Source organism: Hyla sarda, chromosome 3, assembly GCF_029499605.1.
Source record: "Hyla sarda isolate aHylSar1 chromosome 3, aHylSar1.hap1, whole genome shotgun sequence".
Lineage (NCBI taxonomy): Eukaryota > Metazoa > Chordata > Amphibia > Anura > Hylidae > Hyla > Hyla sarda.
The window spans coordinates 112,701,427-112,718,816 of NC_079191.1; the positions used below are offsets into that span (position 1 = coordinate 112,701,427).

The following is a 17,390-nucleotide window of genomic DNA, read 5'->3' on the forward strand; positions in this document are numbered from 1 at the left end:
CCCAGATGGTGTGTCCCCAGCCGCCAGTTTTTTTGCCAGGACTGGTGTCCCTGCCCTACACCAGCACATTGTGCACAATGTATCCCTGTCGCTGGATCACGCTGTCAGCGACAGGGTGCATCTCGCAATGGATGGCTGGACCAGCAGGCATGGGCAGGGGCGATACATCAGCTTCACGGCCCATTGGGTTTCCCTCCGAGGCGCTGGGGAGGGATCGGCGACATCAGATTTTGTGGTGCCGCCCCGGGGTGTCCAGGGGAGAACTGCTGGTCTCCCTCAAGTCCCTGTCTCCACAGCTGCTGATGGCACCTCTTGCCAGAGTGATTTGCTACTATTACTATCACTACTGCTGCTGCTTATGATGGCACCTCTTGCCCGAGTGATTTACCATTTTTTTTATTACTATTACCACTGCTGCTGATGGCACCTCTTGCCAGATTGATTTGTCACTATATGCTACTATTACCAATACTGCTGCTGCTGGCACCTCTTTGCCACTATATACTGCTATTACCACTACTGCTGCTGTCACCTCTTGCCCAAGTGTTTTGATGCTATCTAGTACTATTACTACTACTGCTTGTAACTCTTGCCTGAGTGATAATGACATTATATTTTACTACTACTGCTGCTGCCATCAGGCTGAGTAATTCTGCCACTATATTGTCTGATTATGCTGCTGTCACGTAAAACTTGAGTCATTCTGCAAGTATAATGCCTGATTACGCTGCTGTCACATAAAACCGTCGTCATTCTGCCACGATATAGTCTACTCATGCTACTGTCACATAAAACCTGAGTCATTCTGCCACTGTATGTTATACTCATGCTACTGTCAAGTCAAACCTGAGTCATTTGGCCACCACTATATTGTCTAGTCATGCCGCATTATAGATGTGGAATTCCGCATGAGCTGATGAGGTTAATTTGCATCAATTACGCACCAAATACTTAACAATTCTGCATGTTGTTTGTGTTAAGTTTTAGTTGTGTGAAGTATCCCCTGGATTGATGTATTTTGAACATGTGAACAAACAGAGACTGTTTTGTTGACAAGTGTAACGCCGAGCGCTCCGGTCCCCGCTCCTGAACCGGAGAGCTTAGGGCGTGTGTCCCCAGGCAGCTCTCCAGCGTCTCAGCGTGTGCGCCCCCGATCTCTTGGGCGCGCGTGCACCGGGACTCTTAGATCTAAAGGGCCAGTGCACCGGTGATTGGTGCCTGGTCCAAAGTGGTTAATTAAGGGTTAAGGTTTGTGAGAGGCAGTGCTGTTTGGACTTAATTAGTCCTCACCTGTGCAGTGCCTATAAGTACCGTCTCCTCCCACAGCCTCCTGCCGGATCTTTGTTGCCTTGTGCCACAGAGAAAGCGTTCCTTGTTCCTGTGTTACCCTGCCTGTTGCCGAACTTGTTGCTGCTGACTACTGCCTGTGAACCGTTGCTGCCTGCCCTGACCATTTGCTACGTCTGACTACGCCTTTGCCTGATCCTCTTGTACCTTGCCTTATCTCAGCAGCCAAAGAGGTTGAGTCGCTACTGGGTGGAACGACCTGGGAGTTACCTGGCGCAGCAAGTCCATCCCGCTTTGCGGCGTGCTCTGGTGAAAACCAGTGACTCCTTAGACTCCGTTCCGCTGGTACAGCCCGCGCCATCACCTCTCTGGCACTGAACTTTAAGTTAAACCCTGGTTTGCGGCATTTATACGGAAACCATTAGCCTGTCTGCAATAGCAAATCATATCTCTCTCTCTCTATATATATATATCTATATATACATATATATCGTAGCTATAGTTTTAGTAGTTTTTTAACTATTTAGTTTGTGTTAGTAGTGTCTGTGTCCGTGTATTTTAGTTTGTCTTAGGTTAGTGTTAAATAAAATAATAGTATAAAATCTTTTTGGTTAGTATGTAGTTCTATATGTTGATGGAAAACCTAACAATCTGAATAAGAAAGGACATAATTTAACAGAATAAATGTTTTTATAACAGGAAAAAATTAATTAAAAATATTTTTGCATGAGTTTGTGGAGCTCAGCCATCTCCTCCAAATTCCTCCTCTGCTGTTGCTCCAGCTGTTGTGTTTGGCGGTCTAATATGCGCATTTTCCTGCGCATGGACAGGATTTTGTCATTGGTCCTCTGGATGACCCTCTGTTTTTCTTCCATCTTTTTGAAAACTGTTAGGATATATGAAAAATAAATTAGGATTTCAAAGACCGTTAGCCAAAAAATATATATATATATATGTTGCTCATGAAATAATCCTGATCATGTCTATATAATTGTTATGTGTCTAGCACATATACTTCTATCATAAATACCATATTATTGTTGTGGGATCTGACAGGTGTGCTTTAAATGTTGCCCATTTTTATATGTACATCTTATGGATGAAATGTTATAATTCATTGTGCACATATTTACCCTCCTGCCTGGGGGTCACAGGAACTGTCTCATCCTCCTGCTCCTCTTCTCCATCACAAGGAGTTGGGGGGGGGGGGGGGTTGCAGCTCCTCCTTTTCCTCCTCAACAGGAGCTGGGGGGTGGTAAAGACTGGGAGGGCCCTGGCTGCTCCTCATCCCTCTCCTCCTGTGCATCCTCCTCCTGCTCCTCCTCCTCGATCATCTCCTCCTCTTCCTCCTCCTCCTCGGCCTGTCACCTTGTGCGCTTGGGGCGCACAGATGGTAGAGTAGCTCCTATAATAACACAATGTTCATAAAGTAAAAAATTATTTCTTATAACGTATGCAAATTCTGTGTACTCTGCTGTATTGTATATGGATACAAATTTATTTATATAGACAGTTAACCAATGGGATGATATATTAAAGGGCCTGGCTGGCACTACGGGGGACTGAGTGTGAGCTGGGCTGCCACCATGGTAGAATGAGCTGTGTGTGTTTCCTTTTGTATGATTCTGACGCTCACAGTTGAAAAAAGGGCCTTGTGGAGTACACGGGATTACTAAGCCTAGCACAGGAATTCAGTGGTCATTGAGTTATAAAATACCACACCTTCCCCTTTAACCCACCACACCACCACTTAAATTCCCTGGTTTAACTTGATGGACTTATGCCTTTTTTCAATAATACTATGAATACCTTGGTTGGTGATATATGTTACCACAATCTGGGGTCAGACTCACAAACAAAAAGGGTTAACAACATCTGCCCTAAGGTTAATTACATCTGACCTTACATAACTGTCACCAATACCTTACCTGGATGAAATTCATCTCGGATCTGTCTGACCGGGGCCATGTGGTGCCTATTTAGGTCAGATCACTTTTTTAGGATGGCCATGTGGTCATGTGTGCGGCCATGAAGTGTCCGTAACTCCCGCATGAGTGAGCGGACTATTTTTTTTTTGTCCTGCTGGCTCCGCGTGCTGCCATACCCCTGTTGCAGGAACCTCTGCGAGATGAAGATCAATGTATATTATAACCATAGGCGTGCGCACGGGGTGTGCCGGGTGTGCCCAGGCACACCCTAATCCAGTGGCGTTGCGACCGGGTGACACCAAGACGCTCCACAGCACCCCCCATCTGTGCAGACCGTCCTTCACCAGCCCAGACCCCCGCTCCCCCGCTGTGCGGTGCGCCTGTCCGTCAGGCGCACCGCACATCGCTGCCTCCTACTCCTGTTTGTGCCCCGCTCCGCTCTGGCTCACCTTCAGTTGGTCCGGTCATGTGACGGCGCGTTACTGCCGTCACATGACCATCAGGACGTCACGCTGTATTCAAGGACGCCGGCCCCAGAGCGTGACGTGACGGTACGAGGTTCGCAGGATTACCGCGCTGAGTGAGTGAATGTTATTTCAAAATGCCTACTGGGTCTTTGCGGAAGGGGGTTAATCTGGGGGGTACTGCATTCCTACAGGGGGGGAGAGGGGGTTAAACTGGGGGGTACTACCATCCTACTGGGGGGGGGGAGGGGGTCATCAGGGGGGTACTACCTTCTAACAGGGTGGGGGATAGGGTTAATCTGGGGGGTACTGCATTCCTTCAGGGGGGGAGAGGGGGTTAAACTGGGGGGTACTACCATCCTACTGGGGGGAGGGGGTCATCAGGGGGTACTACCTTCTAACAGGGTGGGGGGATAGGGTTAATCTGGGGGGTACTGCGTTCCTACAGGGGGGGAGAGGGGGTTAAACTGGGGGGTACTACCATCCTACTGGGGGGGGGGAGGGGGTCATCAGGGGGGTACTACCTTCTAACAGGGGGGTACTGCATTCCTACAGGGGGGAGAGGAGGTTAAACTGGGGGGTACTACCATCCTACTGGGGGGGGGAGGGGGTCATCAGGGGGGCACTACCTTCTAACAGGGTGGGGGGATAGGGTTAATCTGGGGGGTACTGCATTCCTACAGGGGGGAGGGGGTTAATCTGGGGCCCCGAGTAGGCAGGTAGTACCACCAGATTAACCCCTCCCCCCCAGTAGGATGGTAGTACCCCCAGATTAACCCCCCCCCCAGTAAGAAGGTAGTACCCTCAAATTAACCCCCTCTTCCTGCCAGTAGGAAGGTAGCACCCCCAGATGCTGGTGGCCTCCATGTCTATTTTGCTTTTGTAGGGAACTGTACTGCACCTAATGTGGCGAATTATACCGCACCTAATGTGGGGGAACATACTGCACCTAATGTGGGAACTATACTGCACCTAATGTGGGGAACTATACTGCCAACCTAATGTGGGGGAACTATACTGCACCTAATGTGGGGAACTATACTGCACCTAATGTGGGGAACTATACTGCACCTAATGTGGGGGAACTATACTGCACCTAATGTGGGGGACTATACTGCACCTAATGTGGGGAACTATACTGCACCTAATGTGGGGGAACTATACTGCACCTAATGTGGGGGAACTATACTGCACCTAATGTGGGGGAACTATACTGCACCTAATGTGGGGAACTATACTGCACCTAATGTGGGGGAACTATACTGCACCTAATGTGGGGGAACTATACTGCCAGCCTAATGTGGGGAACTGTACTGCACCTAATGTGGGGGAACTATACTGCACCTAATGTGGGGAACTATACTGCACCTAATGTGGGGGAACTATACTGCACCTAATGTGGGGGAACTATACTGCCAGCCTAATGTGGGGGAACTGTACTGCACCTAATGTGGGGGAGCTGTACTGCACCTAATGTGGGGGAACTGTACTGCACCTAATGTGGGGGAACTGTACTGCACCTAATGTGGGGGAACTGTACTGCACCTAATGTGAGGGAACTGTACTGCACCTAATGTGGGGGGAACTATACTGCACCTAATGTGGGGAACTATACTGCCAACCTAATGTGGGGAAACTGTACTGCCAACCTAATGTGGGGAAACTGTACTGCACCTAATGTGGGAGAACTGTACTGCCAACCTAATGTGCGGGGACTTATACTGCACCTAAAGTGGGGGAACTATACTGCACCTAATGTGGGGAACTATACTGCCAACCTAATGTGGGGAACTATACTGCCAACCTAATGTGGGGGAACTATACTGCACCTAATGTGGGGGAACTATACTGCACCTAATGTGGGGAACTATACTCCACCTAATGTGGGGAACTATATTGCACCTAATGTGGGGGAACTATACTGCACCTAATGTGGGGAACTATACTGCACCTAATGTAGGGGAACTGTTCTGCACATAATGTAGGGGAACTGTACTGCACGTAATGTGGGGGAACTGTACTGCACTTAATGTAGGGGAACTGTACTGGTGCAGTACAGTTCCCCCACATTAGGTGCAGTACAGTTCCCCCACATTAGGTGCAGTACAGTTCCCCCTCATTAGATGCAGTACAGTTCCCCCTCATTAGGTGCAGTACAGTTCCCCCACATTAGGTGCAGTACAGTTCCCCCACATTAGGTGGCACCTAATGTGGGGGAACTGAACTGCACCTAATGTGGGGGAACTGTACTGCCAACCTAATGTGGGGGAACTGTATTGCAAACCTAATGTGGGGGAACTGTACTGCCAGCCTAATGTGCTGGGACTTATACTGCCAACCTAATGTGGTGGGACTTATACTGCACCTAATGTGCGGGAACTGTACTGCACCTAATGTGGGGGGACTGTACTGCACCTAATGTGGGGGAACTATACTGCACCTAATGTGGGGGAACTATACTAACTGTGTGCGTATATATATATATATATATATATACATATATATATATATATATATATATATATATGCACGCGCGCAGCGTGAGTTTGTGCTTTAGGGTGCACACCCTAATGCAATAGGCTGCGCACGCCTATGATTATAACACTTTTGTTTAACCCCTTATGGATATATGACGTAAATGTCTGGTCTAAAATCTGTCATGTTACCCCTGTCAGGGATTAAAGGAGTACTCCGGCGCGCACTTTTTTTTCCTTTTATTCCGTCCGGGCTGCAAAATAAAAGAAAACACACTTTCTCTTACCTGCCAACGAGCCCCCGGAGCTCCGGTACACTCCGGTACAGGTGTTCGGTCCCCGGGCTGTATTCTTCTTACTTCCTGTTAGCCCGACACGTCACACGGAGCTTCAGCCTATCACCGGCCGCAGCGATGTCCCGCCTCGGCCGGTGATAGGCTTAATTTTGCAGCCCGGATGGGATAAAAGGAAAAAAGTGCGCACCGGAGTACTCCTTTAACAATGCGAAAATGCTTCCAATTGTTGAAAATCTTGCCATTATGGTCACCACCTTTTTTGCCTAAAGATACCAGCCATGATCATTAGCATAATTATTTATATATGTGTTACATCACAGGATACACGTATAGGGGAGAAATTATGTGCTATTCTGACCCCAATAATTTTTTTTTCCCCCTTATACTGGGCCTGTACAATAGATTATTTTTTTGCATCCCGATCTTTATTTATGAAAAATAATATGTTTGTTTAATTTGACTTTTTGATGGATTGTTTTTTATTGACTAAGGGAGTTGATGTTATTTAAAAACTATAACTACCAGCATGCTCTGATACACCATGTAGCTCACCAGCTGTTCCACACTTATATTTCAACTCCCAGCATGCTGGACTATATAATAGTATATATTATATAGGTAAGTTTTTGCACACCACAGTGCCTCCAGCTGTTGCAAAACTACAACTACCAGCATGCTGGACAACACGGTAGTATAAGTCAGTGTTTCCAAACCACAGTGCCTCCAGCTGTTGCAAAACTACTATAATATATGTCAGTGTTTGATCACAGTGATAACTCTCTGAGTACAGATAATGTAGTTGGTGTGACCTGCAGTCCTATGTAACACCACAGATAACACAATACTTTGGAGAGAAAATTTTGCTTGGAGGGGCATATCGCATTTATTACCCCCCTATGGTGCCCGGAGAGCAAAAAAAAATAAAAACCCACATGGCATACCATTTTGGAAACTAGACCCCTTGAGAAATGTAGAAAGGGGTACAGTGAGCATTTACCCCCCACTGGTGTCTGACAGATCTTTGGAACAGTGGGCTGTGCAAAAAAATTTTTTAATTTTTCATTTTCACAGATCACTTTTACAAAGATCTGTCAGACACCTGTGGGGTGTAAATGCTCACTGCACCCTCATTACATTCCGTGAGGGGTGTAGCTTCCAAAATGGGGTCACATGTGGGTGTTTTTTTTTGCATTTGTCAGAACCGCTGTAACAATCAGCCACCCCGTGCAAATCGCCTCAAATGTACATGGCGCACTCTCCCTTCTGAGCCTTGTTGTGCGCCCGCAGAGCACTTTGCGTCCACATATGGGGTATCTCCGTACTCAGGAGAAATTGTGTTACAAATTTTGGGGGTCATTTCTCCCTTTTACCGCTTGTGAAAATGAAAAGTATAGTGCAACACCAGCATGTTAGTGGAAAAATTTTATTTTTTTACACTAACATGCTGGTGTAGACCCCAACTTCACCTTTTCATAAGGGGTTAAAGGAGAGAAAGACCCCAAAATTTGTTAGGCAAATTTTCCTGAGTACAGCGATACCCCATATGTGACCCTAAACTGTTGCCTTGAAATACTACAGGGCTCCAAAGTGACAGCCATGTATTTGATGCCTAGATTAGGGAATTGCATAGGGGTGGACATAGGGGTGTTCTACGCCAGTGATTCCCAAAAAGGGTGCCTCCAGCTGTTGCAAAACCCACAGCATGCCAGGACAGTCAATGGCTGTCCGGCAATACTGGGGAGTTGTTATGCAACAGCTGGATGCTCCGTTTAGGAAACAGTGCCGTACCAGACGTTTTTCATTTTTATTGGGGAGGGGAGGGGGGCTGTGTAGGGGTATGTGTATATGTAGTGTTTTTTACTTTTTATTTTGTGTGGTGTAGTGTTTTTAGGGTACAGTCACACGGGCGGGGGTTCACAGTAGTTTCCTGCTGAGAGTTTGAGGTGCAGCGCAAAATTTGCTGTACATTCCCATTGGGGGAGAGGGGGGGGGGATGCAGTGAGTTGCATGCATGGAGTTGTAGTTTTGCAACAGCTGGAGGCACAATGGTTGCGAAACACTGAGAGTTTGTTACCTAACTCAGTATTTCACAACCAGTGCACCTCCAGCTGTTGCAAAACTACAACTCCCAGCAGGCATGGTCTGTCAGTGCATGCTGAGAATTGTAGTTTTGCAGCATCTGGAGGGCCAAAGTTTAGACACCCCTGTATAGTGGTCTGAAAACTGTGGCCCTGCAGATGTTGCAAAACTACAAGTTCATGCATGGCCAGGCATGCTGGAAGTTGTAGTTCTGCAACATATAGAGGGCCAGATGTATGCGAACGTCCTTGGCCCTTAAGGACCCTGAAGTCAGGTCGTTCGCATACGTCCTATGTCCCCAACATGTTAATTATGCTAAATAGCATGGAAAGTGCCTAAACACACGTTTACCAACCAGGGTGCCTCCAGCTGTCCAGGCATGCTGGGAGTTGTAGTTTTGGAACAGCTGGAGACACACTGTTTGGGAAAGACTGCTATCTGATCTTATATCATAACTTTTAAACTAGTCTAAAATGCAGTTGAATATAATGAAATTACAGTGGTGAAATTACTTACACAAATTAGCAGTTTTTCCTCACTTGTTGAAAAGTTACTCCCCACCATCTTTGCAGGGCAGCAGAAAATCGCGATGCGAAAAGCAACTGGCAAAGATCCAGGAAATGATCTCCGTTCTCGCATGATGTCATAACGCGCATGCGCAGATTATTTTCACAATGACGAAATTTCACAATTATTTTCACGATGGTGAAATTTCACAATAAAAAAAAAATCACGAATACTACGCGAATATTCGAATTTCATGAATATGGGACGAATATTCGTCCTCATATTCGCCAAATATCGCGAATTCGAATATGGCATATGCCTCTCATCACTAGTAAGGAGGCGCTTCAGGGCCCGGAAAGCTATTTCTTGATCTTCATCCCACTGTATCGGGAGTCTTCCATTGTAGTTTTCCTTGGCAACTCCCCGCAACAGAGCAGTCAGAGGCCGTTCTGCGGAGGAAACCACTGGAGCACCACCATCTTGCTGAATAGGGGGTGCAGGTGCTGCAGGTGCTGGAACAGGCATTTGAGCAGGTTCTGGAGGTGAAGCAGGTCCTGGAAGCGGTATTGGTGCTGCCGGATACGACATTTTGATAAACGGAGCTGGCCCTTTAAATGAAGCTCGGGAATGTCGGTCCCTTTAAGAGACGCAGCTGTTCTTTAATCTGGAACTTGAGTGCGTAGATCTCGAACTTGAGAGCGCTGATCTGTAAAGCTTTCAGTCCTGTGCAACACTCTGCGTTTCTTTAATTTTCTGACTGTGCTTTTCTGTAGGTCTTCCATTTGAGGCTCTGCAAACATGGCCTCCGCGGCTCAGGAGACCTCGGTGGGCGGAGTTTCCGGATCGCGCATGGTTACTAAATGTGTCTGATTAACCCTTTCTATTTGTGACGCCAGGGTGAGGGCTCCTCTGTAATGCTTGTCCTACCACCACCCTTCCCAAGAGCGATAGGGAGGTATAGAATAATGGAATGTCCACAACCGGAGAGTTTGCTGAAAACAGTTGGAACTTTTACTGAAGATTTTATGCAAGCTTCATAACAGGAACAGTCTCTATACATGCAAAGTATCTCGGAGATTGACAGTGTTTGGGACCTTAAGCGTTTTAGACTCCTTAGACTGATATGCGCTGTTCCACTGGATATAGGGGATATGGTTGTGGTCCAGTAGTCACACTAGCTTTAGTGGGGATTAGTTTAGAACTCACGGTTTAGTTTTGTGCTGAGGCCAGCAGGTTTTCTGGCCTAGCGTGTCTTTGAAAGTTGCGCAGATCCGTCCTGCTAGTCCGGCATTCATGAGAGCAGCAACCCAAGAGAGCGATAATTGGCTACAGCTCCCTTATATGGGCAGAGGCTGGACTAGAGCTAATTGGTCCAATACTTCTGTCAATCACCTTCACATAGAATTATGGGTAAACATGTGACCCAGGGACCTCCAAAGGTCCTCCAACATACCATAGAGGAATTAACATGGTCACATGACCGAAGGTCCTGCGACACCAACAAGGTAAGCATACTATACAGTATATAAAATATACACATTATTATTAAATATGTACATCACAGAATTAGAATAGAGGAAAGGCGACTAGGGGCAGTCCCACCTGGGGGACCCTGCCTGAACGTAGTTACTCTGACTTTGGGGACCACCATATAAGGTACGGTATGCAGTACGGTACCGGGACACCACATGATGCTACTTCAAGCCAGGGAACACAAGTGCCAATGAGGAGCATTATAGCCATAGCACGGATGTATTAGGTGAGGCCACTCTACATTCTAAGCTGAGGTGCGGCATAGGTGACAGCAGCAGCAGGGGATGTACATTTTTAACAAGTTCCCTACTTGGCGTTACGGACCCTCATGGTGTAGAGGGTTGCTGAAAATTATTTCAACTATAATAATCAAAAATACCAATTACCAAGTAAGGAGAAAAGCGCTAAAGATGTTTTAACCATATGAAACTACAACTCCCAGTATGATATAAGCAGTGGTGAGGACATGCTGGGAGTAGTTGTTTCACCAAACATAAGTGCAGAATGTACATGACTTTAGCACTGATGGGACACCATCAAGCAGAAAACAGCATGAAATTATAGACTCACATTGGCGTCTTCTCTGAGTCAATCACAGGTGGCGTCTTCTCTGAGTCAATCACAGGTGGTGTATTCTTCATTTTCTTCTCTATCCAGCCAAGACCATCATAATGACTTCTCCTGACCATGACTCGTCTTCACAGAACCTTCCAGACAAACAATTTAGGCTTCTTTCTCCAGCACAATCCTCACATCTATACGAACCCCCCATTTGTATTTCCCCACAGTAACAGTTCCCACATATATATAGTTGTAGGCCACTCTGTGCTCCCATATATAGCTGTCGGCCCCTGGGATAACTAATGTAATATATGTACACAGGACCCCACCAGCAGAATAGTGCATACAACTCTGGAGTTCTGACCAATTAGTGGTGGGTGAGGTCGTGCTTCAGCTGTGCTGTGTGTCTGCTGTGCCTCCTGAGCTCCAGGGATTTCCATCTGTTCCACATGGAGCCTGCTTCCTCCTCCCCAGGGAGGGAGTGGATTTCCAGGGATGAATGAGGGAGGCGAAGCCCAGGGTTCTGCTCCATGGAATAGGCTGCAAGGGAGCAGGAGAGGCCAGCAAGCGGCCTGTACATCGGAGGATGTGGGGGTGAGGCGTTCTACCATGAGTTGCAGCAATGAGGCTCCAACTCCCCCCACAGATGCAAGAAGCCGAAAGGTTTAGGGAAATGAGGATCCCCACTCAGGAAAGCTGGGTGTTGCTAGCAGAAATCCAAGTTCATCTGGAGGAAGGCAGAGTACTCATGGAGGTAAAGCCGACCTCAGCGAGCAAGGCTGGGGAGTGCGGAGGACTCGGGAGTCTATTTCCACCTATGGCACCCAGGTAATAAGTCACCTCCATGAGTATGAAGCAAAGCTGCCAGAAGGCTTCAGAAGGAACTAAGGTGTGCCCATGCCAGGGCTAATGTTACTCCAAAGAAAAGGAAGCCAGAAATTCAGGCACAAATAAAAAGACTTATGACTGAAATCAATGCCTTGGAGGAGAGAAAAGCAGAGTTAAGGGAGATGAGTGGACCATTTAAAGAGAAAATAGAAAATGAAGACCGCTTCAGGGAATGGCTGACAACAAAGACAAGGTTGATGGGGCTGCAACTTGAGAGCCAGGTGGATGATGAGGAGGAGATGGATGGAGACCAACAGACAGATCCACCTGGTAGCCTGTAGCAAGACCAACAGGCCCTGTACAGTGGGCCCCCTGCACAGCAGCCAGCAGTGTCAGCTACCGACTCAGGGGAGGACAGTGACAGCAGCGGCCAGGGAGGGGCGCTGATGGCCCAGATCAGAATGCTGGAATCACCAGTGTGTCCTCAGAACCTGGTATTTGGAGATTCTTGATGGGGCACCTGGGGGTAAGAAGAAGAAAAAAGAAGACCAAGCCAAAGCAGCAAGAAGTGGCGAGTTACATCTACACCCCCCTCCCTGTAAACCCTGAGTCGGCCGCAGGGTCAGCTCATTGTGCGAGCCCCGTTACCCAGCTCAGCCCATGTTCTGTGGTGGACTCGGTGCAAAGGTGCGGGGAGAGTACAGGTACTAAAAGGGCGCAGAGCTCCATACCTGTTTGCAGTAGCAGGGATGGAGCAGAGAAGGCATTGGCGAACGGCTGGACAGTGAGGGAAAAATTTTGATTTGTATTGGCGCCGCTGATCCCATTGATCAGCGGCGCCCTGATAGGACTGGAGAAATTGCTAATGCGGCGGAGGGCACTAAGAAGAACAGAGCTGGGTCCTCCTCTAGACTGGGTAAGCATGTTGCCCGGTCCCTTAAAGGGCCAGCGGAGGTTGTCCTAGCCCTAGTGTCCTGTGATGCCGAGGCAAAACGGACTGAAAATCATCTGCTGCTGCCGGTTCATCTGTTTCTGGTCCAGCCAGTGTGAATGAGAAGGTAAATGGGGGTTCGGGGTGTATGACTGTGGAGAGGATGGAAGTTGATGTTACCAGGGAAGGTGTTTTTGGGGGAGGTGCTGGTGTTGCTCTTTTGGGGGTGGTGGTGATGGGGCTAGAAAAAATGTTGTTGGGGACCATGTTATTGGGGTTGGTGCTGATGTTGTTGTTGGGGGTGGTGATATGCTTAGAGATAATGTTATTGGGGGCGGTGGTAATGTGACTGGGTACGAGGGTATTGTTAAAAATAGTGGTGTGGGGTCTGGTCCGTTTGCCCCACCAGTGGTGACAGACCCTAGGAGTTATGAAAATGTCACTGCTGGGGGAAGTAGGATGCTTTCCTCATCTCCTGACACTAGGGACGGTGTATTGCACCGACATCTCCTGGAAACTCTGAAAAAGGGTGAAAAGATTGATCAATGTAGAGCAGTTGATCTGTCATTCTGGATAGAGAGGCACGGTCTCTCTGCCTTCCGAGAGAAAAGAGGGGGGATACTACGTGATCCCTCCCAACAGCCGGGCCAGGTAGTAACCATAGGAATGTGGTTCGTCTTTGGTGACAGGGCAAAGATATGTATCCATCAAGGACCAAAGTGGTTGAGCTCTTGCTAAAGATGGGCTTCAAGGCAGTTCATATCTACGACTTGATACATCCCTAAGGTTCTCGGCCGGAGGGGCTTGAGCTTTTCTGGTCGAACTATGAATTGGTAAAGAATGAGCCCGGCTGGCGAGACTTTGCTGTGCAGGCATTGTCTCATCAAAACGAAATCAAGAGAGTGACCGTTTTGACCCGTAACAAATCACTCTCTAGTGTAGACACCATCACCTGGTTAGGACAGTATGGCAAGATCATGGGAGTTCCCCAGAAGAACAGGGACGAGTTTGGCATCTGGTCAGGAGCCTGGACGTTTTTGGTAAAACTTAAGCGTTCAGGAAATACAGTTACCCATATTCTATCCTCTGCCTTTCTCGGTAGGGATCGTATCCAGATTTTCTACCGGGGTCAGCCGAAGCTCTGTCACAGGTGTGGTGACCCCACACACTTCAGTGCAAACTGTACGGTACAGAAATGTGCATTGTGTGGGGGTGTAGGCCATCTTGCCACATCTTGTGCAGAGATTATGTGTCCCCTGTGTGGGGACTTAGGTCAACCATTCAGTCGTTGTCCTCGTTCTTTCGCTAATGTGGTACAGTTAATGTAATCAAATTATTTTGTTGGTTACCTTCATGGTTATATATATCCTTATCAGCCCTGGTCCACCTTGCCACCTACCTGCTAAGCGTGATGAGGCATTGAGTTGTACTGTTACAGAAAGGTTATTTAGCATTTATACCTGGGGAATATTAGTCAAATAGAGGTTTACATCTAATAACAATAAGTTGAGTATAATAGTTAATGAGGAGTTAACATCACTTACCTGTCTTGTGTCTATATACTGTTTTATGTATCTAAAATGTGGCACTGTTTTGCACTACGTGGGTTATAGCGCCGGGATATATCTAGTCCCGGACTGCCACCCACGTGTTGATTGTTTATATCAGGTGACCTATGATAGGTTATCTCGGGACATCGCTTCTGTGATGGTAATAAGCATCACTAAAGCCGCGACATGATCACGTGGCTCTGTTTACATCACGTGGCTTTGTTTACATCAGGTGACCTGTTATAGGTCACTCAGAATACTCCTATGACGGAGGCATCATATGTCACGTGGGTATAACGCAACCACACGGGGCGTCCCTCAGGTGTGTAATTGCCGTTTTTGTATATCACATAATGGCAGAGGGAATGCCATATGATAATACTTAGGACTACAGCGGGTTTCTTGTGAAAATATATCTAAAACGCTGATATTGGTGTGTGCGGCGAATCGGAAGTGCTCTTTGTAATTCCGGAAGTGCTTAGGAGCGTCTGCCGCGAGGTATAAAAACAGGCCCGCGGCCATATCCAGACTGCGGGCGTGTGGATGAATATACCTACCGGGGCACACGCCTGACGTATCATTGATGCATGAGAAGACAAGGTATTTGATTATTGCCCCCTTTCTCTTTCAGGAATCTATTGTTTTTTCATTGACAATATATCCCCAGGATACAGATTGAGTATCCTTCTGTTGTTTTTCTGTGCAGGCTTATTGGAGTTATCTATACTCAGGCCTCTTCTTGTGACATCAGTCCGTATCAATAGGACTTAACCCTAAAGTTCCTTGAGAAACTCCGACAATGGGGGGAAACGCGTCGGAACGGGAAAAAATTGTAATGTCCTTTTTAATTCATTCACTTAATATTGCACAATAGGTGGTATGGTTTAAGGTATACACCTGAATATCTTTGATGGTGAGTCTAGCTATCCTTTATCCACATTGTTAGGTCTGGAGAGCTGGATTAATTTCTGTAGCTACAATAGATAGCCTGAACCCTATTATGGGAGATAAAAAACCTTTTTTGTATGTCTGCCTGTTGATCCTGGGGGACTGACATACGGTTACCTTTGGACTCACCATTTATAGTGATAATTCAGTAGTCAGGATTGACTCTGGATCAACACAGTGGTTTCAGGTGTTATGATAATTTTTTTGTCACATTTTGTCACAACATAGTGGTCACGATTTTCTCTAGAATATAAATCCTTTTAATGTATATCAATAAAATGAATAAGTTTTAGATTCATCTGTTTCTAGGGTCCTGAAGGGGCTGTGATATTGTTATTTGACTGACCCTAAGAGTCATTCTGTAAGGTTTGCTGTTTTGAGGACAGGTGTGGTGACCCCACACACTTCAGTGCATACTGTACGGTACAGAAATGTGCATTGTGTGGGGGTGTAGGCCATCTTGCCACATCTTGTGCAGAGATTAGGTGTCCCCTGTGTGGGGACTTAGGTCACCCATTCAGTCGTTGTCCTCGTTCTTTCGCTAATGTGGTCTTGGCCCCAGCGCATGAAAATCACAAACCGGAATCTGTTGGGGAGGGGGCTAGCAGAGGTGAGGGAACTGAGGGGTCAGTGAGGAAAAGCAAGAAAAAGACACCAGCCCAACTAAGATGTCTTGATAAACGCCAAAGGGATAGGGTGATGGGGAAAGCCCGGGTTACCGGGACGACCTCTAATCCTGTCCCAGAGGCTAACCTTGCTGCTGAGACCCTGAGGAATGACGAGCTGGATAAGGAGGTCAGGAGGATCTAGAATGAGGAAGGTTACCTCTCCTCAGATAGCGTGGAGGAGGATGATGAGGGATGGCAGAAGGAGACACGAAAGCGGGGTACAAGTAGAAAAAGGGGAGATTTAAGATCTCCAAAGGAAGGCAAAACTGACTCCCCTCTGATTGGCCTTTCCAATCGATTCTGACCCCTCAAGGACATCACTTCCTCTGCTTCGGAATGGGAGGCTGAGGGTGAGGTTCTGAAGGTGACGGTTGGGCTTCCGGGGGGTGCAAAGTCTTCTTCTTCTGAGGAGGTTATGTCCTCAGGGGAAGGGACTGACCTCGAGTTCGGAGACGAGGAAAGCAAAAATGTGTTATGGTGTGATGGATACTTCAGTATCTCTTAAGAGGGCGAAGAGTTCTTCTGATGTGGAGGGTGAGAAGGGAAGTGGAAAAAAGAAAGCTGTCTAACTTTATCACCCTCGATGGCGGCATCCTCTCCGTTGACACTGGCGTCCATTAATGTCGCCAGCATTAAGTTAGATACGGCTAGATTTTCGGCCTTTGTTTTTTTTTTTTGCCGTATGAATGCCGACATTTTATTTTTGCAGGAGACCAGATTAACAGATATGTCATCTATATTTAAAGGCAGAAGTGAGAGGCATGGGCCCTCCTACTAGTCTCTTGCGGCAGAGCAGTATAGCAGAGTGGCGGTCCTTTTTACCGCAGCTGTAGAATGCCGAGGGGTTATCGAGTTAGAAATGGGGAGGTGCCTGATTTTAGATGTCCTCATGAAGGGACAAGAACTTTGCCTTATTAACATCTACAGCCCACGGTCTAAGTGGGACCGGAAGTGTCTCTTTATGAGGATCAAGCCCTATCTTTTTACAAGTTGGCAGGTGGTCTTTGGAGGGGATATTAATGCTGTCACGAGGCCCCAAGACAGGGGAGGTTCCAGAGACAAGCTGACTTATGATAGCATCGCCCTTAATAGCATAGCGAGTGAGGCTCGCCTGGTGGATGTCCACATCCGGCACACCCCAGGTCATGCAGGATTCCCCTATCATAGGGGTAGTTGTAGGTCCATAATAGACAGGTTTTCATTAAAGGAGGAAGACGTCTCTTCAGCAGTGTCTTTTGTTGATGTGGAGTTCTCCAACCCCTGTTTAACCCCTTAAGGACCAAGCGTTTTTCAGTTTTTGCACTTTCATTTTTTCCTCCTTACCTTTTAAAAATCA

At 47.2% G+C, this 17,390-nt stretch overlaps 1 long non-coding RNA gene across 1 annotated transcript in view; it reads right to left on the reverse strand.

Moving 5' to 3' along the window:
- Positions 1-1,985: 1,985 nt before the first annotated feature.
- Positions 1,986-17,390, reverse strand: part of LOC130361636 (uncharacterized) — a 102,156-nt gene continuing 86,751 nt past the window's right edge. The window contains exons 3-4 of the long non-coding RNA XR_008891090.1: positions 2,421-2,692; positions 1,986-2,173 (exon numbers count right to left, since the gene is read on the reverse strand). This is a non-coding gene — a long non-coding RNA (uncharacterized LOC130361636). The remainder of the gene's footprint in view (positions 2,174-2,420; positions 2,693-17,390) is intronic.